The 7886-nt window shown below is 43.2% G+C and overlaps 1 long non-coding RNA gene across 1 annotated transcript in view; it reads left to right on the top strand.

Moving 5' to 3' along the window:
* Nucleotides 1-7367, top strand: part of LOC103358659 (uncharacterized) — a 63099-nt gene extending 55732 nt beyond the window's left edge. Inside the window, exon 3 of the long non-coding RNA XR_520266.1 lies at nt 6004-7367. This is a non-coding gene — a long non-coding RNA (uncharacterized LOC103358659). The remainder of the gene's footprint in view (nt 1-6003) is intronic.
* Nucleotides 7368-7886: the final 519 nt, after the last annotated feature.

Here is a 7886-nt window from a genome sequence, read left to right as displayed (position 1 = left end):
CTGGCTGAATCAATCCCGTCGTGCGGAGACGTTTCCGTCCCCTGAGCGTCGCACCACAACACGGTTCTTTTTATTATTGTGGAAAATTGCACATGGAGCAATAGCGGATTCCTTTCCTGCCCCCCTGGTGCACGTGTTCAATATGTACAACAGTGAAGCTCATCGACGTGTTTTCGCCGAGGATCAGTCCGACACGGAGGAATAAGATATATCAAAGCTTCGGATAGACACACAATACTTGATGGTTAAATGAGAGGCAGGGAGGAAATATGTGAAGAGAAATGGGAATCTCTCTCTCTCTCTCTACCCCCCACTCTCGCCAAATACTCCGGCAACCAATCGTCTTCCTCTCCTCTGCTTTCACAGCCAATTCGGCAGCCGGCCAGCCAGCCAGCCAGCAGCTCTTTTACCTTCTGACAGTATTTCTGGTAAACTCCTGATTGCAGCCTGTACTGTACATCTGTCACTGTACCCGGTGGGGGAGGGAAGTTTTTTCCTTCCCCCTCTTCTTACAGAACGCTGCATATTGTATGAAATAACTCTTCCCCAGTGTCTGCTCCTCTCTCCGTCTGTCTGCTTTCATAAGATTAATCTCGGTGTGTCTTTCATTTGGCGTTTTCTCGCTTGCTGGTTAATTACACCCGCATTTGTTTGCCTGGAGGGGAAGGGAGGGGGGGCGATGCTGCTGCATGAATTACAGTAAGGTGCTTTTTTATTGTTGTTGTTGGAGAAAGTGGCGGTAGACGACAATCCTTTGCATGAAGTTTCTTGATATAAAAGTCAACCAAGATGACCGAAGAGAGGCACAAAACAAACACAGACAGATGCACGGCGACCGCTGGAGGGATATAAAACGAGCATAAAGCGACGCACGAGAGAAACAAATGACCACAAACATCTATAAAGGCCTTTGTTTTCCCCCCATGTAGGATGCTCGGGGACCCCTCGTGGCCCATCTGTGGGCACAGACGAGCAGGAGTCATAAATAACAGCTGTTTTTTTGTCAATGCAAAGTGCCGCGAGATGACACCGAATTGTTTAAAGTTGTGTGTTTATGACGCCGACTAACCAGCGCTGCCAGGAATGACGGATTTAAATGTCAGCCTTACTTTGTGCAAACATCCTCCGATTCCAGCCCCCCTTCAGTCGAGATGAACCGGGTGGGTGTCGTGTTTTCGCCGCGTCATGCTTTAATTAAATCTGAGAGCGTGTGACGGCTTTTTCGAGTGCAGGAGGGACTCGTAACGCATCAACAAGTGGCGGCGTTAAAGAGCGCTCCGAGGCTCGGTTTTGGGGAACACTGAGGCTTTTTTTGCAGCCTCGACTCGACTCGGCGGCGGCGGCGGCGGCATGTGTCTTTAAGCGCCGCCGAGCCGACTTGTGTTTGCCTTGTGAGCGAGAGAGTCGCACAACGAGATGTGTGTGTGTGTGTGACAGAGACCCAGCCCAAGAGCAGCTTGCACAGATGGAGGAAGATTAACAGGGAATGCGTGTGTGTATATGTGTGTCTGTACATTGTGTTCCTTCAAATGCGGGTTGCCAACAATAGATTTTCCACCCGGTAGCTGCTTTGCATACTGAACAAGTCCCGTAGCTTTTGTTATTGCAGAGTGAACTCCGTGCGTTTGTTTCTTATTAGCGGCTGTCACCTATATACGCGGCGGCGGCGGCTGTGTGACACATGAGGAAACACGCCGGTGCCGCCGCCGTGTCTTGTGTGTAACATGTCTAGCTTGTCTTTGACAGCACGTTCATGTGACGGAAGGAGCCTCCCGTTTAGGACGCACCTAATTGGAAGCCAGTGTTTTAAAAGGCGTCGCAGCTTGACAGATGTGCCGGAGTATGAATCAGAGTTATTTTTCTTCAGCCAGACGCTGAGTAGCTTGCTGCCGTAAACACAGTGACAGTACAAAGCACCTTTATGCTACTGATGGTTTATATTTTGCTTTTAAAAAAAACAGTGACAAATCAAAACCAGCAGTATGTTCTCTACACAGCCGATTCCATTTCCTTCTTTGAAGAAGTAAATGTGTCAAAAATAATCCCCAAATAGACACAGTGACTAATGTTTTCACTTCTTGTTATAACATCAATAACACTGTTTATTACACTATATGCAGGCTTTTTCTTTTTCTTTTTGTGCATTCATGCTGATTTTGTTTTCTACGACGGGGTTTTTAATTCCACATTAAGAAAAATATTATTCCACAGACTTCGAGAATAAAAGTCGTAATTTTACAAGAATAAAGTCATAATTTTGTGAGAAAAAAATTTTATTTTTATGGGAAAAAAATGGTAATATTATGAGAAAAATAGTCGTAATTTTACAAGAATAAAGTTGGAATTTTATGAGAAAAAAATTGTAATATTACAAGAAAAATAGTCGTAATTTTAGAAGAATAAAGTCATAATTTTACGCGAAAAAGTGGTATTATTACAAGAAAAATGGTTGTAATTTTACTAAAATAACATCAGAATTTTACGAGAAAAAATGGTAATATTACGAGAAAAATAGTCAGAATTTTATAAAAAGAAAGTTGGAATTTTATGACAAAAAAATTGTAATATTACGAGAAAAATAGTTGTAATTTTACAAAAATAAAATCTCAATTTTCAGAGAAAAAATGGCAATATTATGAGGAAAAAAAGTCGGAATATTACAAGAATAAAGTCGTAATTTTACGCGAAAAAAATTGTAATATTACAAGAAAAAAAGTCATAATTTCACAAGAAAAAAGTTGTAATTTTACGAGAATAAAATCATAACATTTAAGCCAGTTGTTTCAGAAGATTAATTCTATTCTAAGGGTTCTTTCTTCGGAATAGATTAATTTTCTTGCAGATTCTTTTCAAAGTTCTGATGCTAATGATGATGTTTTGCTGATGCGCTAAAAGATGAAGTTCCTCCTGGTTTGTGAAACTGATGCTGAAGTACGACTTCACGAAACGCTTCAAACACAGTCGCAGCACAAAGAACCTTTTTTCTCCTAATGTCGTTTAGGAAATGTGTTTACAGGCTGAATCTGTCCCCCGTCGTGACCTACTGATAAGAAAAATGCCTGGACTCCAAACTGCAATCTGATTTAGTCAAGCAGCAAGCACTTTGATTTGGACCTTTATCAGCTCCAAATATATATATATATTTATAGTTCCAATAGACTAACAGGACAGCGGAGACAGGAATCCAATAAGTACGCAATTACACCAATCTGCAGAGTCGATACAGAAACACACTAATGCATCAAAAAAAGGCCTTAAAAGACTGCATCGAAATGTAATATATATATTTCTGTCACTGCTCGCTGTCGTCGAGAACCATCTGCGAGAAGCTACACCAGCAATATGTCTGCATATACTGGGGGACTTGGGAGGATCCCAGCATGCACTCGGTGCCAGTTCAGCTCATAAACAGAGAAATGCATTAAGATCTACGGGCAGCACAGGGTTTTTATTTTTTATTTCTTTACTTATTTGGTAACTACTTTCCATCCCTAACATTGTAATTGCATGATGCGTCTTCTTCTTTTTTTTCTTCTTCTTCGCCGTCTGATCACTGTTTTGATGTCCAGAACAAATGGTCCCCACTGAGACCACGTAGGTTTTCTGTTTTGTCTTTCAACTTCCATTTGTGTGATTCCTGCCATTTATCCGAGTCCGGTTCACAGCGTTAACGCACCGAGGAGAGCTCCATATGGGGCAGCCGGGTGCTCGCGTTAGATGTTTGAAGATGTTTTGCCCTTCATCAAAAAAAAGAGAATTTTTTTTTTCTTTCCCTTCCCCAGACGAGCTGAACTCTGCAGAATCCCATTACTGTACATTCTGGTAATGAGGGGGCATGCATGAAATGTAGAAGATTCCCCCAGCAGTCGGTCAAAGCCGGTGGAGCTTTTGGGTGAAGCATCTTCAAAGAAAGTCCAGTTTTTTTTTTTCCCCCCCATATGGATGCTAGAAGACATGTCACGAGCGAGACAAACCGTCGATGCCGCGTCTGAGCGTTTCCACCTTTAAACCGCCGGCTCACCGGTGACAGTCTTCAAAAAAACACGTCCGCGATTTCACGCGTAACGAGCCTGAGGAACCTGTCAACTCGCAGGGTGGAGTTTTTCTGCGTCTTTATTCTTCTTCAGAATCTGTGTCCAGTTCCAACACGCATGACTGAATCACTTTATTCCAAGGGAGGGACGACGGCGTAGAGGTGCATCCAAGCCCTTGTAAGACACGACGGGGTTAGCTGCATGGAAAAATCTTCTAAATGTTTAACTTTTAATGCACAGAGATGAGATTTTAGGGGTTGAATGAACGACCAGAAGAACTTTAATATGAAGTTGAGGCTTTAAATGCTCAAGTTTTTTGGGTCGAGCATCTTTAAGGATCTAAAGCAAGTCCGGTTTCTTAAATTATGTAGGATTATAAGTGCTCCCCTGATGAAGGTGGCCTTATGGCTAACCTGTGTGAGCAGTCGGTTCCTTTTTGGGGGAACTGAGTCCCTCTCTCTCGCGTGCTCACGTATACATGCAGCATTTTTTTTTGAAGCTCATGAATTTCCTCCCTGATTTATTTCTGCAGTAAAGGAGATGCTATGAACTTGTTTTCACCCGACATGAATTTATGTCCTCCGTGGCAGCAATTGAAAGATTTAGGATAAACAGACAGAAAAAAACACTCTCTGGCGTAGCAACGTTATGCTACAAACAGCCCATAGTGCAACACTCCCTGTATGAAAAGGTCACTGCGCTGTCTCTACTCAAAAAAAAAAGAATATCTGAACATACAGTCCTGATCAAAATCTTAAGACCAGTTAAAATATTGCATGAATTTGCATTTTGCATTGTTGGATCTCAGGAAGAGCTTCAAAATGCAAACATCTCAGGTGGCATCTCCTTGTCATGCCAGTAACGTTGGAAGCCATCAGGACCATCAAGGTGACATTTTTTCTCGTCAGAGAATCAAACTTTCTTCCATCTTTGAATGTTTGCTGCTCCCTTGCAAAGTCCAAACGGGCAGTTTTGTGGTGCTGAAGAAGACGTGGCCTTTAAAGACGTTTCTTATTTTTGAAGCCCTTCCTTCGCAGATGCCGTCTGATGGTTATTGGGCTGCAGTCGGCACCAGTAACGGCCTTAACTTGGGACGAGGATCGTCCCGTTTCTTGACGGACAGCCATTCAGATCTTCCGGCTCAGCGCCGGTGAGATTGTTTTGGGTCTATCACTTGATTTTTTTGTTCCATAACCCTGAGGATCTTTTCAGAAATGCAAAATGACTGTCTGACTGCGTCCAACCACAGCAGCGATGGCACCTTGTGAGAGGCCTTGTTTGTGCAGCTCAACAATCCCACCAAAGACGGCGAGCTTTTATTTAGCCTTTGCCATCAAGAGATCTTCACAATGTGATTACTTGACAGGAAATGACATAGAGTCCAAATCTTTGCACAGATTTTGGCTTTTAAAGGCCGTGGTCTTAAACTTTTGATCAGCTGATGAACACCCTGTTTGAGTTAAATTGTTGTTTTCAATAAATTGCCTGCTCACAACTTTTAGTCTCTTGTTCCTGTTTTTTTCTTTTTGCATTTTGAAGCTCTACTCAGAACCTTCCTAAGATCCAACAGTGCAAAATGCAAATTCATGCAATTTTTTTTAACGAGTCTTAAGATTTTGATCAGGAGTGTATTAACATCCAGTCACTGACGCTTCTATTCAACTATTACAATATCCTATGTTGAAAAATACTAAAAATAGTAGAGAAAACCTTAATCAGACAAACTAATCTTTGCTCATTTGAGCTGCTGAAATCCTAAAAGAGGTGCTCGGGGTGGATGGTCGGGTCAACAAAACACGATTTGACACTTCAGACCAGTTTAGTTCTTTCAGACATCTTTAGATTCGATCTTTTCCTTCAGCTACCTGAAGCAACCAGACTTGTGAGATTCCATCCGCAACAATCACCAGCAGCGTCCGGTAATGTCAATCTAACCCGTTTTTCTTTTGTGTGTTTGTCTCTTCCACAGGTGGAGCCCCTGAAGAAACCTCCCTGTTGGTATTCCGAGGCAGAGCCAAGCATCGGCTCCTATTTTCAGATGGACCCTGGCAAACCACCAGCATTGTTTTTCAGACAACAGAAGATAGAAAAATATATTTAAGATTGATACAGCACAGTTTTACCTCCCGCCATCTTGCTCCGATCCAGTCATAGAGAGAAACACACTTCTGCTTTCTACCTCCTAGAGAAATAGAAAAGGAAGAAAAAAAGAAAAAGGAAAAAAAATAGCAATTTATTATCCGTTATCAGTTTCTTCTTTTTCTTCTCTACGTGCAGCATTTTTTCCATTTTACCTCAGGGATTTTCTCCCACTGCCTACCTCCTCCACCGAAACAGCCAACCCAGTGACTGGAACACGGAGCAAAAAAAAAAAAACAAAAAAACAACACACATCCGTGACATCTCACTGTTGTTACCGTGACAACCTGTATTGCCTCTCAAGCTCTCCTTACTGCAACCGTGACGACCAGCAATGACCTTGGACCTCATGCCACCTGCCAGCTCTATCCTGCTCCCTGCCTAAATTGTGCTGACCCGCGCTAGCCCGGCGACTCGGAGGCTAGTTATTACCGGACGGACGAGGGCAGCTCCACTCTAACAATAGCCTAACCCCCCTATCTGTACAGTATACCTGGCAGGCAACTATATACCTCAGCAACCACAGCTTCTACATAGACGCTCTGTCCAGGAACACAGAAGGGAAACAGCAACAGCATTCACTATTCTGGTGCTTTAATCTGCCCAGCAGGTAACACGTGCTCAGTAGTCTGGTGCTTCAATCTACCCAGTAGACAACTCACTCCGGCATCTTCCATTTCGCCTCAGAGGCAAGAATATAGCAACAGTAGCCAGGGAGGCCTCCAGAGAAGCAAGGCGAGAGACTCGGGAGTACCGCCTGGCAGGAAACTTCACTTCATTCTCTCAGCAGGAAAGTCGCATCATCACACACACGAGCCTCACGATCCGAGCGGTAGCATAAATCAGCGATTGCCCACGGGGCCCCGCAGAAGTTTCCCCCCCGTCTTGCCTTGAGTTTACTCTTCACCTCGCGAAGCCCCCCCAGAGTGGTGAAAAGCTATCCAAGGAGCAAGGAGAAGTTCTCGGGAGCCTTGGCGGCTTTTCCTCCACTCCGCTGGCAAGACGCGGAGGATAAAAAGAACTTTCTGGCAGATTTCAGGCAGAGCATTATAGACGCTGGAACAGAGTAAACACTGACAACATCCATATTGTGCGGCGGCGGCGAAGAGCGAAGGGAGCAGAACCAGTGAAGAAGAATGCAATGGTGAGTTCCTGTCGGTCCATCAGCATACACCGGTGATCTAACAGAATTAACTCAGATCCACTTTGTTTTTTTTTGGTGCTTTCCGGCTCCCATCACTTTAATCTATTCAATAACAAAAGGAATATTTTTTTAGTTTTCTTATCATTTCATTTCTTTGTATCACTAACTGACATTTAAATGGCATTTCCTGCCTTATTACATGATACAGACTGGAGACAGACAGGAGATTAAGGAGGGATGGAAGGACCGCTGTGCAGCAAAGGTCATTAGCTGAATTTGAACTCCCCCCCCCTCCTCTAATAACATGCATCGAACAGTCGTAAGAAAAAAAAAAAGCGCCTCGAAATACGAAGTTCATCGCTCGAAGAAACCCCGAGTCCATTTAACTTTATCAATCAAAAGTTCCCTGATGTGAGAGGTCATTAAAAAATCGGCCTGACAGCTATTATATAAAATATCACATCTCACATTCACGGCCATATGTCTTGAATATTTTATCTGGAGCAGGTCCTCTATCTGTGCACATGGATGTTAAAAGACTCAAAAAAAAAAAAAAAAGTGCGCTGTCA

The sequence above is a fragment of the Stegastes partitus genome, unplaced genomic scaffold (assembly GCF_000690725.1).
Source record: "Stegastes partitus isolate 25-593 unplaced genomic scaffold, Stegastes_partitus-1.0.2 Scaffold324, whole genome shotgun sequence".
NCBI classification, from domain to species: domain Eukaryota; kingdom Metazoa; phylum Chordata; class Actinopteri; family Pomacentridae; genus Stegastes; species Stegastes partitus.
This window is presented reverse-complemented; position numbering and strand designations above follow the sequence as displayed.